The sequence below is a fragment of the Mixophyes fleayi genome, chromosome 8, assembly GCF_038048845.1.
Source record: "Mixophyes fleayi isolate aMixFle1 chromosome 8, aMixFle1.hap1, whole genome shotgun sequence".
NCBI lineage: Eukaryota > Metazoa > Chordata > Amphibia > Anura > Limnodynastidae > Mixophyes > Mixophyes fleayi.
Genome location: NC_134409.1, coordinates 129,589,707 through 129,610,853, shown reverse-complemented (window position 1 = coordinate 129,610,853; position 21,147 = coordinate 129,589,707). Strand labels below are relative to the sequence as shown.

At 43.8% G+C, this 21,147-nt stretch overlaps 1 protein-coding gene across 1 annotated transcript in view; it reads left to right on the top strand.

Annotated features, from left to right (window-relative positions):
• The first annotated feature begins 3,950 nt into the window (after window positions 1-3,950).
• CAMK1 (calcium/calmodulin dependent protein kinase I) overlaps window positions 3,951-21,147 on the top strand; it is a 114,367-nt gene continuing 97,170 nt past the window's right edge. The window contains 1 exon segment of the mRNA XM_075184198.1: window positions 3,951-4,059. The gene's annotated coding sequence lies outside the window, so the exon portion shown is untranslated.

Below are 21,147 nucleotides of genomic sequence, written 5' to 3'. Positions count from 1 at the left end.
ATATTCACACGTTTATGAATGGAAACCTACGCACCAACTTTCATAAATTACTGTGAATATCTCGTCCCGAGAAGGATTTCTCTGTTCTTCAGAATTCTACAAAAGATCACTTTTGGTATCAAAGAAGAATCGATGGAATTAGTTCCTTTCATATGTGTGGTTTACACACATATGAGCAATGTATATCACACTGTTGTTTTTTTCTTTTCTATATCGGTCCTATATGATTGTCGTCGGATCTATGGAGTAGAGCTATGAACCACAGATGAGCATCATTTATTATCTTATATGGTACGCAGTGCGGTCATATAGAACTGAAGAAGACAAATTAGATTGTAAATATTACATCAGGAGGCGCCTTTTTCCTGATTTCTTGCGTATTATTTTCATGGGTGAACAAACGGGAAAAAAATTGAAAATGAGCAGCCGCCCTGGTATAGGGGAGCGTGTGAATTATGGCGTCATAATTGGAAAATTCTGGACACTTATTGTATATTTTTTTTTATGAATTTAATCATAGAAATCAATAGAATTTGAGCGCAGATTGCTTTTGTTTTATAGCTGGAGAAGTGCATCTAAGCACATTATATTGATCAATGAGCTGATCGATAAAAGCACATACAAGGGAATACATCCCCCACACCAAACGGCTACAGGAGGTGATTAATATACAACTGCTATGTGGTAAGTAGTCGATATATCATAATGGACATGACGAGAAGAGATAGTGATACCCAGCACTCAGCATACATAAAAAGAGAAGTGTAAGGTGTCTCATCCATAAGCAAAATCGATGTGCAACATAAAACAGCTTGGTTTCATAGTGGTGCCGTTGGATGGTTTGCCCCATAGGCAAACCGAGGGGGGGGGGGGGTTCTAGTGCCTGGAAACCCCCCTCTAAGTCTGGGGCACTGTATAATTGAGGTGGCTGGACCCTGCCTCTGCTTGACACAGCTCTGCTTGAAAAGGGAGAGCTGGGTGCACCTAACAGTAGTGCACACAGCGTTGCCCATGTATATTATGGGGATAGGAAGAGTTGGAGAGCAGCCAAGCACTGTCTAAAATTATAGCCACGCCCCCATGCATGCTGGTCATGCCCACTGGCGGCGTGGTGTGGAAACCCCCCTCTACAAATCCTGCGTTTGCCCCTGTGCCTGGCGCATCAAGGTGCACTCCTAATCTCTTCAGACAAGAAGCATGTGTAGGTTTCTAAGGTTTGTTATTACATTACGCGGAATGCACCTAGAAGTTTGTTTCTCTGCCGTAGTGAAGTACGAAGCTGCAAAATGGGTCCTATTAAAAGTGTAGGATGAGACGCAAAAACCGAAAGCCCTGAGCTGGTGCAAAAGTCTTTTTGCGGAGTGGAAATAGCTGTGCACCCTTGTAAACAGTTCCTAAAAACACTGTTGTCTATCTTGCAGCATCAATCTTACTTTGCAAAACAAAATCCGGTGTCTGCACGGCTCCGCAAAGCTACTTTCCCACCCCATACTTTGCAAGAATTGCCCAAACATTGCGGCATGTGCAAAGTTCTGGTCCTCCGCGTACGCCGCCGTCTAGGCACACGCGCAAATTGAGGCGCCTGGCAGATCCACAGCTGATTTTACCCTGCACCTTGGACTTTTTGCACTTCATAAATTCCCTCTGTTGCGTAGGTGCCACAGGCACATATTCATGGACATGTGGCACAGAAGTTAGCATTGCTGGCTCATTGTGCTTGGGTGGCTGGTTCGATTCCAACCAGGTCCCTATCTGTGTGGAATTTGAGCCTTCTCCCTGTCTTTGCAAGCTTTTCCTCCCACAGTCCAAAAAACATACCAGTAGGCTAATTGGCATCCGACAACAATGAAGCTGTAGTGTGTGGTAGCTCATTTAGACTGTAAGCTCCCATGGGGCAGGTGCTAATGATTACATAGGACAGCAACTCAGTCCAAATAAATACAAATGTAAAGTCATTTGAGAAAAGGGCTTAATAAATAACTATTATGTCGGCGGTTCCCAAAGTGTGCGCCGCGGCACCCCAGGGAGCTGTCACAGGGGTGCCGCAATCACCCTCCAAAAAAAAGGAAAAAACAAACAAACAAAAAACTTACCCATCCAGCGCCGGATCCTTGCCGGTGGTGACGTCATCACGTCCGACAGTGTCAGTGAGGAGTGGCACCAGACAGGACAGAAGACATCGGAACATGAAGAATGAAGTTGAGTGAAGGGGGACAGAGACACGCTGAAGGAGGGGGACAGAGAGAGAGAGACACTGAAGGAGGGGGACAGAGAGAGAGAGACGCTGAAGGATTGGGGGACAGAGAGAGAGAGAGACACGGTGAAGGAGGGGGACAGAGAGAGAGAGACACGCTGAAGGAGGGGGACAGAGAGAGAGAGAGAGAGAGACACTGAAGGAGGGGGACAGAGAGAGAGAGACGCTGAAGGATTGGGGGACAGAGAGAGAGAGAGAGACACGCTGAAGGAGGGGGACAGAGAGAGAGAGAGACACGCTGAAGGAGGGGGACAGAGAGAGAGAGAGAGAGAGAGAGAGACGCTGAAGGAGGGGGACAGAGAGAGAGAGAGAGAGACACGCTAAAGGAGGGGGGGGGACAGAGAGACACGCTGAAGGAGGGGGAGAGAGAGAGACACGCTGAAGGAGGGGGACAGAGAGAGAGAGAGAGAGAGAGACGCTGAAGGAGGGGGACAGAGAGAGAGAGAGAGACACGCTAAAGGAGGGGGGGGGACAGAGAGACACGCTGAAGGAGGGGGAGAGAGAGAGACACGCTGAAGGAGGGGGACAGAGAGAGAGAGAGAGATGCTAAAGGAGGGGGGGGGGGACAGAGAGACACGCTGAAGGAGGGGGACAAAGAGAAATAGACGCTGAAGGAGGGGGACAGAGAGAGAGAGATGCTGAAGGAGGGGGGGACAGAGAGAGAGAGACGCTGAAGGAGGGGGACAGAGAGAGAGACACACTGAAGGAGGGGGACAGAGAGAGAGAGAGAGAGACACGCTGAAGGAGGGGGACAGAGAGAGAGAGAGAGAGACACGCTGAAGGAGGGGGACAGAGAGAGAGAGACACGCTGAAGGAGAGGGACAGAGAGAGAGAGAGAGAGACACGCTAAAGGAGGGGGGGGGACAGAGAGACACGCTGAAGGAGGTGGAGAGCAAGAGACATGCTGAAGGAGGGGGACAAAGAGAGAGAGACGCTGAAGGAGGGGGACAGAGAGAGAGAGATGCTGAAGGAGGGGGACAGAGAGAGAGAGAGAGAGAGACGCTGAAGGAGGGGGACAGAGAGAGAGAGAGAGAGACGCTGAAGGATGGGGCAGAGAGAGTGAGAGACGTTGAAGGAGGGGGACAGAGAGAGAGAGAGAGAGAGAGAGAGAGAGACCCTGAAGGAGGGGGACAGAGAGAGAGATATGTTGAAGGAGGGGGACAGAGTGAGACGCTGAAGGGGGGGACACAGGGTGTAATATGGTGAAGGGGTGCAGTGATAAAGAGGCACAATGTGATGGTGAAGGGGTCTAAATACATCTTACCTCATTTTGACCCAACTACTTAAAAAACGGGACTACCCGGTAATTATTTTGGCTTAGGGGTGCCTTGGAAAAATTATGGTGACCCTAAGGGTGCCTTGAACTGAGAAAGTTTGGGAACCACTGTATTATGTCATTCTGCACTAATGAAGTAGGACAGGGACACTGGTCTTATTTACTGACTGAGCTCAAAAATCAAAGCAGCAGCAACATTAATTATATAAGGATTCCTGGGCATCTCTGGGCTCCTTAATGCCCCTCATCTGACTGGCAGTGACCTGGCACCAGGTCCCCTGGTTATGAATGAACACCCAGCACTGCAATTAGCTGATCACAAACCCCGCCCCTCTCAAGGCTGTAAACCCGCCCTTCTGCGCTGCCATAGGCTGTGTGCAGCTGGCAGCCACCCCCCTCCCAGGCTGTGCTGACATCAGGGCTGGGCAGGGAAGGATCTGCCGGAGACTTAGACACGGAGACGGCGTGCAGCAGGGAGCACACCAAGGGCTCAGCCGGTGCAGACGTGTCACTGCTGCCTCCTGCCCAGGTAAGGCATGCATCCCCCCTGCCAGCTGCTGGGCATGGCCTGGCACAGATCAGGTGCCCTGTGTCATGGGCACAGCTCATGGATCTCCTCTCTAGGCTTCCACAATGATCCAGGATTGCACAGGCTGTACCTGCTGCACCTGCCATAATTGCAGCCTGCATGGTGCCCACTCTCCCCTTCTCCCACACTGGCACAGATCAGGTGCCCTGTGTCATGGGCACAGCTCATGGATCTCCTCTGTAGGCTTCCACAATGATCCAGGATTGCACAGGCTGTACCTGCTGCACCTGCCATGATTGCAGCCTGCATGGTGCCCCTCTCCCCCTCTGGCACAAATGCCATCAGCTTAGTGAACCATGCATTTATCTGACCCACTCCCAGGGGCTGCTGGCAGATTTCTCCCTGCTGGGCAAATTAATCCCAGTGCCCCAGATATTAGGCTTATATACATATATATATATATGACATTACTACTGTGCTCAGATCAGTCACAGCTGCTGCAGAACCTCTTGGTAAAGCAAAGGGCTGGCTGTAGTTCTGCAAGGGTTGGGGTGTCTTATGGAGCTTCATTGACAGCTTTGATTTGTTGCAAATTCCAAAACAGTTGTTTTGTGTGTGTGTGTGTGTGTGTGTGTGTGTATTTGCTGAACTTGTGTGTTGATTGAAATGAATAAAATGTAACCAATTATTTACCCATCACCTCCCCCCCCAGAACTCAGTCAATGTATCTGTAATCGTTCTAATCTTGCAATGATTTATAATGACTAGAGATGGGCGGGTCCGGTTCTCCGAGAACCGAACCCACCCGAACTTTGGGTATCCGAGTACCGAGCTGAGCAGCTCGGTACTCTCCCGCCAATTCCGAATCCAAATCGAGGCCGAACGTCATTGTGACGTCGTCGGATCTCGGGACTCGGTTCTCGCGATACTTCAACTTTATAAATACACGCCTCCACAGCAATCCATCGCCATTTGACAGAGGGAGAGAGCAGGGTGTAGTCATAGGCTAATTAGAGCAGGGACAGAGAAAGAATACAATATTGTTCTTGCAATTGCTCTAACCAAAATCGCTAGTGCAGAGAGGAGGATAGAGGTTTATTATTTTTTCTTCATATTTGGCACTCCCCAGCGCTTTTGGGTTGTCCCCCATAATTGTGCATTAATATTTCTGGCTGTCAAAAGTCATATCTGTCAGCAGTATCTACTCAATAAATGTTAGCACTCCTCAGTGTTTTTGGGGTGTCCTCTCTAATTGTGCATTAATATTTCTGGCTGTCAAAAGTCATATCTGTCAGCAGTATCTACTCAATAAATTTTAGCACTCCTCTGTGTTTTTGGGGTGTCCTCCCTAATTGTGCATTAATATTTCTGGCTGTCAAAAGTCATATCTGTCAGCAGTATCTACTCAATAAATGTTAGCACTCCTCAGTGTTTTTGGGGTGTCCTCTCTAATTGTGCATTAATATTTCTGGCTGTCAAAAGTCATATCTGTCAGCAGTATCTACTCAATAATTTTAAGCACTCCTCAGTGTTTTTGGGGTGTCCTCTCTAATTGTGCATTAATATTTCTGGCTGTCAAAAGTCATATCTGTCAGCAGTATCTACTCAATAAATGTTAGCACTCCTCAGTGTTTTTGGGGTGTCCTCTCTAATTGTGCATTAATATTTCTGGCTGTCAAAAGTCATATCTGTCAGCAGTATCTACTCAATAATTTTAAGCACTCCTCAGTGTTTTTGGGGTGTCCTCTCTAATTGTGCATTAATATTTCTGGCTGTCAAAAGTCATATCTGTCAGCAGTATCTACTCAATAATTTTAAGCACTCCTCAGTGTTTTTGGGGTGTCCTCCCTAATTGTGCATTAATATTTCTGGCTGTCAAAAGTCATATCTGTCAGCAGTATCTACTCAATAAATGTTAGCACTCCTCAGTGTTTTTGGGGTGTCCTCTCTAATTGTGCATTAATATTTCTGGCTGTCAAAAGTCATATCTGTCAGCAGTATCTACTCAATAATTTTAAGCACTCCTCAGTGTTTTTGGGGTGTCCTCTCTAATTGTGCATTAATATTTCTGGCTGTCAAAAGTCATATCTGTCAGCAGTATCTACTCAATAATTTTAAGCACTCCTCAGTGTTTTTGGGGTGTCCTCTCTAATTGTGCATTAATATTTCTGGCTGTCAAAAGTCATATCTGTCAGCAGTATCTACTCAATAATTTTAAGCACTCCTCAGTGTTTTTGGGGTGTCCTCTCTAATTGTGCATTAATATTTCTGGCTGTCAAAAGTCATATCTGTCAGCAGTATCTACTCAATAATTTTAAGCACTCCTCAGTGTTTTTGGGGTGTCCTCCCTAATTGTGCATTAATATTTCTGGCTGTCAAAAGTCATATCTGTCAGCAGTATCTACTCAATAAATGTTAGCACTCCTCAGTGTTTTTGGGGTGTCCTCTCTAATTGTGCATTAATATTTCTGGCTGTCAAAAGTCATATCTGTCAGCAGTATCTACTCAATAATTTTAAGCACTCCTCAGTGTTTTTGGGGTGTCCTCTCTAATTGTGCATTAATATTTCTGGCTGTCAAAAGTCATATCTGTCAGCAGTATCTACTCAATAATTTTAAGCACTCCTCAGTGTTTTTGGGGTGTCCTCCCTAATTGTGCATTAATATTTCTGGCTGTCAAAAGTCATATCTGTCAGCAGTATCTACTCAATAAATGTTAGCACTCCTCAGTGTTTTTGGGGTGTCCTCTCTAATTGTGCATTAATATTTCTGGCTGTCAAAAGTCATATCTGTCAGCAGTATCTACTCAATAATTTTAAGCACTCCTCAGTGTTTTTGGGGTGTCCTCTCTAATTGTGCATTAATATTTCTGGCTGTCAAAAGTCATATCTGTCAGCAGTATCTACTCAATAAATTTTAGCACTCCTCTGTGTTTTTGGGGTGTCCTCCCTAATTGTGCATTAATATTTCTGGCTGTCAAAAGTCATATCTGTCAGCAGTATCTACTCAATAAATGTTAGCACTCCTCAGTGTTTTTGGGGTGTCCTCTCTAATTGTGCATTAATATTTCTGGCTGTCAAAAGTCATATCTGTCAGCAGTATCTACTCAATAATTTTAAGCACTCCTCAGTGTTTTTGGGGTGTCCTCTCTAATTGTGCATTAATATTTCTGGCTGTCAAAAGTCATATCTGTCAGCAGTATCTACTCAATAATTTTAAGCACTCCTCAGTGTTTTTGGGGTGTCCTCCCTAATTGTGCATTAATATTTCTGGCTGTCAAAAGTCATATCTGTCAGCAGTATCTACGCAATGGATTCAAAGCAGTCCACATATGATCTAAATGAGCAACCAGGTTCTGTCACCAGTCCTGATGTTAGTGTTCCCAGTACGTCATCTGGCCAAGGCGATGTCAAACAACAGAGTGTTTTCAAATTAGTGCAAAAAACAAAAACCAAAAAAAAATTTACTGTATTGAAGCGAAAACGAAGTGTAACTGAGCAAAAGTTAAGTGACGATAAAAAAAAAATTGCAAGCATGCCATTCTACACACGCAGTGGCAAAGAGAGAATGAGGCCTTCACCTTTGGCTATTAGTGGCAGATCCCAAAAAGTTACCCAGCCTACAATTGGTGCACAACTACTGTTACGCGTCAAAGCTGAGCTGCAAGATACCAGTGAGGCATTACAGGAGAATATTTGCTCTGATTCACAAATGACAACAATCCCTGTGGAGAGTCCATCCAACAGTGGGATGTCTAATCGTGAGCATTCTGCTGATGTGTGCCTTAATAGCCCGAGTGTAGCCGGTGATACCCAAATTGAGGATGCCACTTTGGAATTAGAAGAGGATGAGGGGGAGATTTGTGTAGGCGACGAGGGCGCTAATGAGGATGTTGATGAGGATGAGGTTGTTTGTGTAAGTCCTGCACCAGTGGCAGCAGTTCTGGCACGTGACAAGAAAAAGGCCATTGTCATGCCTGGGCATAAAACAAAAAAATCCACTTCTTATGTGTGGAATTATTTCTACCCAAATCCAGACAACAATTGTATAGCCATTTGTAGTGTATGTGAAGCCACAGTCAGTCGAGGGAGGGACCTTAACCATCTTGGAACCTCGTCTATGTTACGCCATTTAACGAGAGTTCATGGCAAAGTGTTGGGAAAAGCTGAAAGTTCTTCCCAAAAGAATACAAGCACTCCCTCATCAGCTAAGACCCTCCGCTCACCGACATACCGACGGCCACAAAATACACCCACCACACCATCCTCATCAATATCCTCAGTAGCGCTCGGAGTTAGCCCGGCATCCCACTTAAGGCTGGATGACTCCGGCACTATTATTGATTCCTCTGAAGAAAGCGTTAGTCCTGCTGCTGCTGTTGCTGCTGCTGGGGGTGAATCGTCATCCCAGAGGCAGGTGAATAAAATGAGCAGTCCTACATTTCAGCAATTAACTGTGAAACAATCCTTTGCGAGGGGAAGCAAATATGACAGCAGTCACCCAGTCGCCAAGCGAATCACAGACGCCATGGCTGCAATGTTAGTGTTAGATCTGCGTCCAATCTCCACCATAAACGCAGCTGGTTTTTCACAGTTAATTGAGGTTTTGTGTCCGCGTTACAGAATTCCATCGCGACACCATTTCTCCCGTAAAGCTATTCCACAACTATACCAAAAAGTGTGTAAAAATGTAGAGATTGCGCTGAAAAATGCCATTCTGCCCACTGTTCACTTAACCACAGATATGTGGACAAGTGGAAGTGGCCAAACCAAAGACTATATGACTGTGACAGCCCACTGGGTTGGTCATTCACCTTCACCAGCAGGAACAGCAGCAGCATGTACACCACTACGTAACATTTGTCACAGGCAGGCCACTCTTTGTATCACCGGCTTCACTAACAGGCATACGGCTGACAATTTGTTACGCAAACTGAGAGATGTGATTGATGCATGGCTTATACCACTCGGACTCTCCCCAGGGTATGTCATTTCAGATAACGCCAACAATATAGTGCGAGCATTACAGCTGGGTGATTTCCAACATATTCCCTGTTTTGCTCACACCATCAACTTGGTGGTGCAGAGCTTCCTACGAAACAACCGTGAGGTGCAGGAGATGCTTTCGGTGGCCCGTAAAATTTCAGGCCATTTCAGGCATTCAGCCACAGCATGTAGGAGATTACAGCAGCTCCAAGAGCAGTTTAACTTGCCCTGCCACCAACTTAAGCAAGAGGTGGTAACTCGGTGGAATTCCACCCTGTACATGCTTCAGAGGATGGAGGAACAGCGCAAAGCCATCCAAGCATATTGCACAAGTCATGACATTGGGAAAGGAGGGGGGATGTATTTCACTCTTGCACAGTGGGGAATCCTTTCAGTGCTGTGCAAGGTGCTGAAACCATTTGAAGTTGTGACATGTGAGGTCAGTGCAGACTCTGCTAGTTTGAGCCAAGTCATTCCTTTAATTAGACTATTGGAAAAGCAGCTTGAGAAAATGAAGGAGGAGCTGAAAGCAAGCAATTCAGCAAAGTATGTTGGCCTTGTCGATCAAGTACTTAATTCGCTTCACAATGATCCTCGAGTTATTAAGATCTTGAACTCGGATCAGTACGTTTTGGCCACTGTGCTTGATCCAAGGTTTAAAACCTACATTGAGTCTTTACTTGTAAATGAGCGAGATGTGAACTTTTGCAAGGAGCTATTGCTCAGCAAGTTGGCCGCTGAACTGGGCCTCGGCTTGACGACGTGTCCTCCTTCACTTTCTCAAGCTGTTGCTCGTAAAAAATTAAATTTCCAAAAAAGAAGCAGGGAAGACACAGGGGGCAGACGAGAACAATTTAACATCTGGGCTGGTTTGAAGGATTTTTCAAAAAAAAGTGTCACTTTGCCCATAAGTCCATCCAATATGAGTATAAACATGCAAAGGATGGTGGAGGATTACTTTCAAGAGGTAGTTGATATGGAAATGTCAGACAGTCCCTTTCCTTACTGGGAAGAAAAGCAAGCTATTTGGAAACCCATGTACAAACTTGCTTTGCAATACCTAAGCTGCCCACCCTCCAGTGTGTACTCTGAACGAGTGTTCAGCACAGCAGGGAACTTAGTCAGTGATCGCCGTAGAAGGTTACTTCCCAAAAATGTGGAGAAAATGATGTTTATAAAAATGAACTACATCTTCCACGAGGAAGGCCTTCACCATCCAAGACATGCAAGCACTGACTGTTCTCTAATGGCGGATTCAAGCGGCGATGAATTGATAGTCTGTGATGATGACGATAACACTGATGAGGGTGAGGATGAAGCTGAAGATGATGCCGATAACATCTTTTTAAAACTTTCTATGTAAGTGTAGGGTGCAATCTACCCCCAAAGAGGAAAGGGACTTGTGGCATTTCCATATCACATACCATCTTGAAAGGCTGCTGTTAGGGCAATTTATCCTTAAGGGTAGGGTGTCATAGACAGAGTGACCCTAAACTGGCTTTGTCCATTTTTCATAATATTGTACAGTCTATAATGGCTGAATTTTTTAGTATTTTATACAAGTGGAGGGGGGCCTAGAGAGACAGAAACCAAACTGGCTTTCTCCATGTCAATTAATATTGTACAGTCTATAATGGCTGAATTTTTTAGTATTTTATACAAGTGGAGGGGGGCCTAGAGAGACAGAAACCAAACTGGCTTTCTCCATGTCAATTAATATTGTACAGTCTATAATGGCTGAATTTTTTAGTATTTTATACAAGTGGAGGGGGGCCTAGAGAGACAGAAACCAAACTGGCTTTCTCCATGTCAATTAATATTGTACAGTCTATAATGGCTGAATTTTTGGGTATTTTATACAAGTGGAGGGGGGCCTTGAGAGACAGAAACCAAACTGGCTTTCTCCATGTCAATTAATATTGTACAGTCTATAATGGCTGAATTTTTTGGTATTTTATACAAGTGGAGGGGGGCCTTGAGAGACAGAAACCAAACTGGCTTTTTCCATTTCTTTACATATTTAACTATAAGTGTAGGGTGTAATATACATTCAAAGACGATGGCTGCATTGCCAATATGCATAGATGGAGAGGAAGACAATCTGTTTTGTGTGTAGAATAGGCCTACCAACGAAGAATTAAACTGTTTTTTGGGATGATTTATTACCTCAACAATTAGATTACTTGTCTCTAAAACAGTTGGAGCACTAAATTGGGTTAATTTAGGCCCAAAAACATGGATTTTCCCAAAAAATAGCAAAACAAAACCAAACAAAACCAAAACCAAAACCAAAACACGCAATGGAGGTTTTGCAAAACCAAAACCAAAACCAAAACACGACGGTAATCCAGATCCAAAACCGAATCCAAAACCAAAACACGGGGGTCAGTGACCATCTCTAATAATGACCTTTGTCTGTGTTAAGTTACAGAATGTTTGTTAGGTGATTAAATAATTTGACTGACTATAAAATATGCCAGTTCTTTTTATTGAACAATAAATTCCAGAGACTGTTCTCATTTAAAACCTTCAGAGGTCTTTTTTTTTGTTATTGTATTTTCAAAACCATATACTAATATGTACAATATAATGGAAGCTGCTTTACTGTGTGTTAACTGTAGAACATTCTCCTGATCATCTACAGCTATTTGATAAACAATACATATTTTAAGTTCTGATTTCAAGTGTTTGAGAAGCGGTTTTAAACTGATAACTGTTTGCTCACAGATAGTTGTTTTACATTAACAGTAGGCTTAGGCATGCTGTGGTTTGCTAGCGGAGGTTGAACTACAAGTCCCAGTATACTCTGCAAGCAAACAGATGGCAGGGCACTTTGGGACTTGTAGTTCCACCACTACTGGAGAGCCTGGTCTGAAGATGGACCGCAGAATATTGCCTTTCTATAATGTTAGGTTGTGTAAGCTACTGTAATTGTGCATTGACATTTTATTTTAACATTCCTGGTATATTAGTTCATTGTATTTGATCACCTGGGTTAGTCGCATGCAGGGTCTGACGTGGTCTACACAGGTGTCTAGTAAACATCTCGCACACAGCTGCAGCTAGTACGCAGGCTTCTGTTTACTTCTTTTAAACGAAAAGACCAATCTGCCAATTTGTTTAACTTAATATTTATTTTCTGGGATGGTCATTTTAAACAACACAGAGGGAAAAGATTATGTTAATGCCATAACACACAAAAATTGAGTAAGATTATTTTGTCCCCAAGAAGTACTAACCCAAAAAAACAAACCAAAATAAAAAAAAAACCAATTAGTCTGCGGTGTGGGGCTTTAAAGGTTTATACGTACTTGGCTAGATAATTGTACGCTGCAAAAGACACTTTTTCTGGCACGCATTTCCCCAGTGTGTGGCTGGTTGTAAAACTTTTTATTTGGCAGCTTTAATCTTTTGTACATTTATGTGTTATAGATAAGTAATCCACCCACTCCACTACTATACACACTTTTGTTAGATGGAAAGAAACAGGAACTTTTATTTTTCTTCTGACGCACATACCGGGCTAACGCGTTTTGTGCTGAACTAATGACTTGCGTTTCAGTAGCTGGTTTTGCAGATAAGTGTTATTCTTCTCATTGGAATATTAAATCATCATCACCATTAATTTATATAGCGCCACTGATTCCGCAGCACTGTACAGAGAACTCATTCACGTCAGTCCCTGCCCCATTGGAGCTTACAGTCTAAATTCCCTAATATACATATATACACACAGAGAGAGAGACACTAGGGTTAATTTTGATAGCAGCCAATTAACCTACTAGTATGTTTTTGGAGTGTGGGAGGAAACCGGAGCACCCGGAGGAAACCCACGCAAACACGGGGAGAACATACAAACTCCACACAGATAAGGCCATGGTCGGGAATTGAACTCATGACCCCAGCGCTGTGAGGCAGAAGTGCTAACCACTAAGCCACCGTGCTGCCCTGTACATAAACAATGTTGTATATTTAATTTTTTAACTCTGGATTATGCCATAAAGTTCACTGGTACAGTGCACCAATCCATAAATCGGGAAAGCCTAACTGGTGCCTAGTTTTACCAGAAATCCCAGAACATTGGTTAACATCTTTCTGTCTTTATGCAATGATCCACCTCCCTGTTCGTTACCATGTACTGAACCTACAGATACCACCTTCATTGATCAGTATTTGCACATTGTGACTGCTCAGCTCCTTCCCATGGGAGTTGTATCCTGTCTGATTCAATCATTTCTCCTGCTGCGTTCCATTCGGAGCTATGTGTCTATATGGATTGTTGATTTCACGCTACAATGCCTGGTCAGCCGGCACAGACGCTGGTGGAAACAGGCCCTAATACAGAAAGTGAAATGTTTGATGCATCCTGTGACTTAATCAGTTTTCCTGTCTGTGCCCCTGTTTAAGCCCTTGTTGGACTCTGATCACTTGGGCATCAACCAACCGTCCTGGTGACCTCACTTTAAAAGATCCTTTGAGGACAAAATGGCTTAGCCTCCAACCGCAGGGGTCCATAATGTCTTCTTTGTATTTTGCAGTATGTGTGTAATCTATTTAAGTGCAATGGATTAAATGTGGCGAGCATTGGAAACAAATTCTGATCTTTTTGTGGTTTGCAAATAAAGTGGCACTTATCTGATGTTTTAGCAACTGGCTGGTTAAGTTGTGCTGGGCGAAACTCCCAAAAGTTTCACTCTATAGCTCCGTTGGTACAGGCTGCTCTTAACGGTTGCAGAGAACAGATAGAGGGAGACGCCAGCACTTCTGCCTTACAGCACTGGGGTCATGAGTTCAATTCCCAACCATGGCCTTATCTGTGAGGAGTTTGTATGTTCTCCCTGTGTTTGCATGGGTTTCCTCCGGGTGCTCCGGTTTCCTCCCACACTCCAAAAACATACTGGTAGGTTAATTGGCTGCCATCAAATTGATCCTAGTCTGTGTGTCTGTATGTTAGGGTATTCAGACTGTAAGCCCCAATGGGGCAGGGACTGATGTGAGTGAGTTCTCTGTACTGCGCTGCGGAATTAGTGGCGCTATATAAATAAATGGTGGTGCTGATGATGACCCTAGACAGAAATACTATTGCAGTATTTCTATCCTGGTCCACCTGTACCTGTCCCGGATTGCACTGGATTATATACTGCCACTGTGGTTGTTTCAAATGACCCTTACGGCTACAGTGTGCGACCCGGCATTCATCGGTGGGGTCAATCTGGCAGTGAATCAGAAAGAATAAGCTTCACTCTGGTTGGCTGCCAGATTGTCCCTGTACAGGACTTGAGTCTCGCAAGAGAGACTAAGGAGTGTGCTGCTCACAGGTGAAGGGACATGGCTGGCACGTGACCCCTTTGGTAGTGCATTGTCCTCACTGGGACTCTTTAACAATGTTGAGAGGTATGGCATAACTGCAAAGAGATTCCTCTTTTCCTGCGGCTTATACAATATCCGAGTTCTACTAAATCCTGAAAACTGAGCGCTGTCATCTGTTCCTCTTGTAATTGATGCAGAATGTTTAGATCCAATGTAACTGCACTGAAATTCTGAAAATAGTGCCTAGGCTTATATGATGTAAATGTTAGCTGCGTATCTCATGGGTGCTTCAAAGTTATATTATTTTACAGCAGCCGGTGAAATAAGCTGAACATACAAACTTTGCATTGTCTCTAAAAATAGAAAACGTTCTTCACAGTTGCTGAGGATATAGATTGGGGGATACGTCCCGTAGAGGGACTGTCTGGATTAAGCTGCCTCTGCGTTAAGTGCCGTCGTCTAGTGTAAGTAATATTACAGCTGCCAGGGACATAGGTAGGGTAACGAGGAACAACATGTTGGAGTATAGGGGCATTATATGTAATTATGCATAGTGATAAATATATTCTATAATACCCAGCTGTTCCTAATAAGACATTTATTGTTGATTAATATGGCTGGTGATCTCCACATAGGAAGCCACAACTGTTTGTTTTACTTTGAAATGTTGTTACACTTTCATCATCATCGCCATTTATTTATATAGCGCCACTGATTCCGCAGCGCTGTACAGAGAACTCATTCACATCAGTCCCTGCCCCGTTGGAGCTTAGTCTAAATTCCCTAACACACACACACACAGACTATGGTCAATTTTGATTGCAGCCAATTAACCTACCAGTATGTTTTTGGAGTGTGGGAGGAAACCGGAGCACCCGGAGGAAACCCACACAAACAAGGGAAGAACATACAAACTCCACACAGATAAGGCCATGGTCGGGAATTGAACTCATGACCCCAGCACTGTGAGGCAGAAGTGCTAACCACTCGGCCACCGTGCTGCCCTCAACAACATTTTGCGCAGTAGTTAAGGCTGGCCACAATCGGGCCAAGATACTTGATATCTGGCTGTTCGGTCGCCTTGGTACAATGGTTCAGATAGCTTTAGGCTCCATTGCAGTCATCTTCCATCTGCGTTTTCATAACTGTTTTGTTATTTATTTGAGGCCTTAAGTTATATATGAATTATATCTCCTCATTTCTTTCTTTTGCTTAACTGTTGAAAGACGGCCATGACTGTTGATCATTTGGCGTTATTGCCAGGCCCACCAGATGTATGGCAGACTTGAAAATTCAATGCGGCCAAAGCTGTCGTGTATCTGGTCAATTTGGATATCTGACCAACTGACCTGATTTGTCCGTAAGGAACGTTCTTATTCGGCTCACAATATTTTTTCTTTCCTGTGCTATTGATTACAATCCCATTGGATCAGATCCGTTAGACATGATGATTTTCTGATTTGCCGTAAACACTCGAAACGACCAAATCGGCAAAATTACCTGTATTGTCAGAGTTATACCTCATCTGTATTGTCTGCTTAGCTTGCACAAGTAAGTAGCCACCAGTTCCATAGCTCTTTCAAATAAAATAGTTTACTGATGGCTGATGTATAGATGGCAGCCAATTGTGTTACGTGATTGTTTTATGGGGAAATCTTGGTGTGACTGCAGGTGTAGAGTAGATTGACACCCACTAAATGGCCTTGTACATGGTAATTACTGTAGGAGGCTCCACTCCAATCAAATCCAAGTGGTCCATGGAGTACTTATTATTTTGTGTTCTTATTTAATTGATTTGTAAGACGTCGCAGTGCAACAGAAACGGACAGGGGAGAAAACAAGAACTACATATAATGGTGACATACAATGTAGACAAAATAAATGCAGACGTGGAAACATTGGGAAGAGCTTAAAAAGTAACGGGAAAAGATCACAGCTGAGAGTGGCGATTGGGACAGTTGTAATGGGTGCATTAGTAAGGATAGTTGAAGTGGGAGTAGACTAGACTGTAGTAAAGAGAAGGGTTTTCCAGAGTGTTTAAAAATTTGAAGGCTATGGGAGAGTCTGATCGGACATGGTAGATTTCCTTAAGTGGATGGTGGCACAGGAGCAGTCTTGTAGTTGGGAGTGAGAGGTGGGTACCAGAGGCGAATCTAAGGGGGTGAGAGGGAGAGTATTTAGCAATGAGATTGGGGGTGTATGAAGGGGTACATGGAATTGGATTCTGGAGGACACGGGGAGTCAGTGTAGGGATTTGTAGAGTGGTTTGGGGCATGTGGAGGGGCGAGAGAGTAAGATCTGTCTTCCCGTTGCATTTAAGATGGGTTGATGCCGGGATAGATGGGTGAGGGGCATGCAGGATAGGAGGAGGTTGCAGTAGCCCAGGAAGGATTTTTTTTTTTTGTGTGTTTTGAATGCACTCATGAGTGTTAATAATCTTTAATCTGATACCGATGGAATTCTGAGAGTCCCACTCATGATAAGAATAGTGTGCGAGAAACCTGCTGTCTGCGATAATGGCTCCCCAACGTATTCTCATTACAAAGATCAGACATTGAGTTTCTACATCAATAAATTAGCAATAAGTCTTCTACGCTTTGTATTTGTTTTGGGTGGTTATTTTAATTTTACTTTTTTCTTTTCACCATGAGATCCTACACTTGTCGCTTCATGTGTGGCACACAGAAGATCTTACTTGGAAAGATCGTTGGGAAGTACGTTTTAATTGCCCACTGTCCTTGAAAACAATGTTGTGTGCAGATTGAATGACCATAATTAAGCAATAAATTTTCTGCACCCTCAGTATATCAAGTTTAGCAGATTTAGATTGTTCAGTGACCAGACTGTTTCTGAAAAGATGTTTAACTTAAAACTAAAAAAAAAAAATGTGTCTTGGTACCTTAAGTCTCCAGATTGCTAAAATGATCATTGTGCAATATTTCAAGATTTCCACCCAAAACTTAAAATTTAGTTTTAGTATAGCATTTATGGAAAAAAATTCAGGTGTATACCTTTAGTGGGAGCTCAAAGGCTTCCCCAGTGGAGGGAGGGGGTTTTCGGTCTAAAAGGCAAATGTAATCTCAATCTTAATTTGCATATGCAAAATAGGTAGGAGGTGTAGTCTTTACAACATTGTATCTGCAACATCCATTTGTCCATCCTGTGCGCTGGAATTGTAAGGAAACCAAGATTGGGGGCTGTTGGTTAGTTCCGCTTAGCTAATCGGCTTTTATCTGTATTTAAACTTCATCTTTCTGATGTGCCGTTTGCTGAAAAATGAATAACAAATTATATAGACATTATTTATTTTTGTGTGTGTGCATGTGTCATCGCCGGAGATAGTTACTGTAATTGTATTTTTCTGCACACCTACGTACATTTTATGTAACTGACATAAAACACAGTCAATCCATGCCCGAAGCGGAACATTTATTAAGCGAGTAATTTAAATGTGGGGAGGGGGGATCTTTGCTTTTATATATGTCCTAAATTCCCCTGTATAAAAGCACTTACCATAAACTGCATTAGTGGTTTGATTTCTCTTTAACAAGTGATACTGTAATCTTGTGGTCAGTATAGAAGATACTGAACTAAGTCTACAGATGGGGGGGAGGGGGGTACATCATAAGAAAGAGGACAGAAGGACCCATTGAAAACTACGAGAACATTTAGGATAGTTCCCTGGAAGTCTAGGTAAATATAGTATTGGTGTATCTAGAATTGGCCAAATGGTGAGGACAAGGCAACAGAGATCAGATTGGTAGTTCAGCCCTCTCAAATGTCCCAAATTGCGGACATCAGGATGTGGCTTCTGAAGAAACGGGCTTTCACCTAAAAGTGGGCGTTTTAGGAGGAATATGGGCATGGTTTGGGCAAATCGGGTGCAGAGCTTACTGTGTCCAGACTCAATGTCTCCATGTTGGGAGCTATGGTAATTTGTGTGCGTTTTTTTTTTTTTTGTTTATTTTTACTGGGTAGATGAATTATGTAGTGATGTTAAGTCCTAGGACACTATACACCCCGTAGATCATAACCACTGGACATGACCATAATACAATTCTATTACACTCTATACAGACATAGGACACTACACCCCCAACATGACCTGACCACTGGACATGATCATAATACAATTCTATTACACTCTATACAGACTTGGACACTACACCTCCAACATGACCTGACCACTGGACATGATCATAATACAATTCTATTACACTGTATACAGACATAGGACACTACACCCCCAACATGACCTGACCACTGGACATGACCATAATACAATTCTATTACACTGTATACAGACATAGGACACTACACCCCCAACATGACCTGACCCCTGGACATGATCATAATACAATTCTATTATGCTGTATACAGACATAGGACACTACACCTCCAACATGACCTGACCACTGGACGTGATCATAATACAATTCTATTACACTATATACAGACATAGGACACTACACCTCCAACATGACCTGACCACTAGACGTGATCATAATACAATTCTATTACACTCTATACAGACATAGGACACTACCCCCCCAACATGACCTGACCACTGGACATGATCATAATACAATTCAATTACACTGTATACAGACATAGGACACTACACCTCCAACATGACCTGACCACTGGACATGATCATAATACAATTCAATTACACTGTATACAGACATAGGACACTACACCCCCAACATGACCTGACCACTGGACATGATCATAATACAATTCTATTACACTCTATACAGACATAGGACACTACACCCCCAACATGACCTGACCACTGGACATGATCATAATACAATTCTATTACACTCTATACAGACATAGGACACTACACCTCCAACATGACCTGACCACTGGACATGATCATAATACAATTCTATTACACTCTATACAGACATAGGACACTACACCCCCAACATGACCTGACCACTGGACATGATCATAATACAATTCTATTACACTGTATACAGACATAGGACACTACACCCCCAACATGACCTGACCACTGGACATGATCATAATACAATTCTATTACACTGTATACAGACATACTCCTGTGGCTTTATCCAGACAGTGTGGACAATTGGAAATAATGTGTCTGTGTTTTGCTTCCAGCTGACGAGACATGCTGAGACTTGTAGTTCCAGAACAGCGGAAGAAACGCACAGGGGGCCAGATGAGCTCTTTGGAATAACAAAATTCAGTAGAATCAAATAGTCAAATATATCTCTATTTTAGCAACGTGGAAACTCATTTGTTCTTCCTGAAGGAACATGGCGGTAAATGAGGAGGACATTCTGTGTATATGCAAATGATTATAGTAATGTTGATATTATCGTGTCTCCTTAACATTTCCTGCCAAATGTGACAAGGAAAAAAACCTTCCGCTGAGCTTCTGTAAAGGGCATAAAGGTTATGGCAACCTCTTCAATAATTGGTCCTTTCGTCGGTCCGTAAATTCTTTGGAACTGTTTTGCTGTGTTGGGGTTTTTAGGAACTTCCAGTCAGGCCGTGTTTTGTTTGAGGATTTTTAAAAATGTAAAATGACCGTAAATCAGGGTTTTGTAACGTAGTCAGAAATTGTGAGGAGTTTGCCAAGATGCTCCTGTTGATCTTTAGTGGGAAGCCTGGAAATCCTTAATTTACCACTTGCTGTGAGCCAGATCCTAGGTGCTCTGTGCGCCATGTGTGTGATATGTGCACACGTCTTCTCTTTCCAAGACCATCAGACCAATGGTCGGGTTAATTTAATAAAATAGCGCAGGTGCTGTAACGGATAGCAGCCAATCAGATATTGGCTTTTAGCGGTCTAGGGTGGTCATACTAATAAAGCTAATTATCTGGTCTGACCGCTGTAAGCTGATTGGTTGCCAGGGGTCACATGCAGTAAAAGGGGGCACAACCTCACACGTTGTGGCATTGCAATACTACAGGGGGCATGCTAAGTTCCCCTGGGGTTGCCCCTAGCCCCTCAACCATCCTCTTTCCACTAAAAAGATCCTAGGATTGCCACAACCGCTGGGGACATAGATAGATAGATAGATAGATCATACTTGCCAACTCTCCCACTCCCGAAATCTGGGTCTGTCTCCCGGACTCCTGGGAGAGCAGGCAAGTCTCCCGCATCCCGCAATTCCCTGGCCAAAATAACGCGATTCGCTGTGAATTGCGTAATTTTTCCCCCGCCCCCTCGTTGCAGGGGGTGGGGCCAAAATGCCACAATTAACCGTGCCCCGCCCTCTAGTCACACCCCTCTCCTGGACTGCACTGCCTTAAAGTAGGCAAGTATGATGGATATATAATTATATATATCTCTCTATTAGGGATGAGCGCGCTCGGATTTCTGAAATCCGAGCCCACCCGAACGTTGCGGATCCGAGTCGGATCCGAGACAGATCCGGGTATTGGCGCCAAATTCAAAAGTGAAACTGAGGCTCTGACTCATAATCCCGTTGTCGGATCTCGCGATACTCGGATCCTATAAATTCCCCGCTAGTCGCCGCCATCTTCACTCGGGCATTGATCAGGGTAGAGGGAGGGTGTGTTAGGTGGTCCTCTGTGCTGTTTAGTTCTGTGCTGTTTAGTTCTGTGCTGTTTAGTTCTGTGCTGTTTAGTTCTGTGCTGTGCTGTGCTGTGCTGTGCTGTGCTGTGCTGTGCTGTGCTGTGCTGTGCTGTGCTGTGCTGTGCTGTGCTGTGTTCTGCAGTATCAGTCCAGTGGTGCTGTGTCCTGTGCTCTGTCCTGCTGAGTTCCGTAGTGCTGCTGGGTCCTGTGCCGT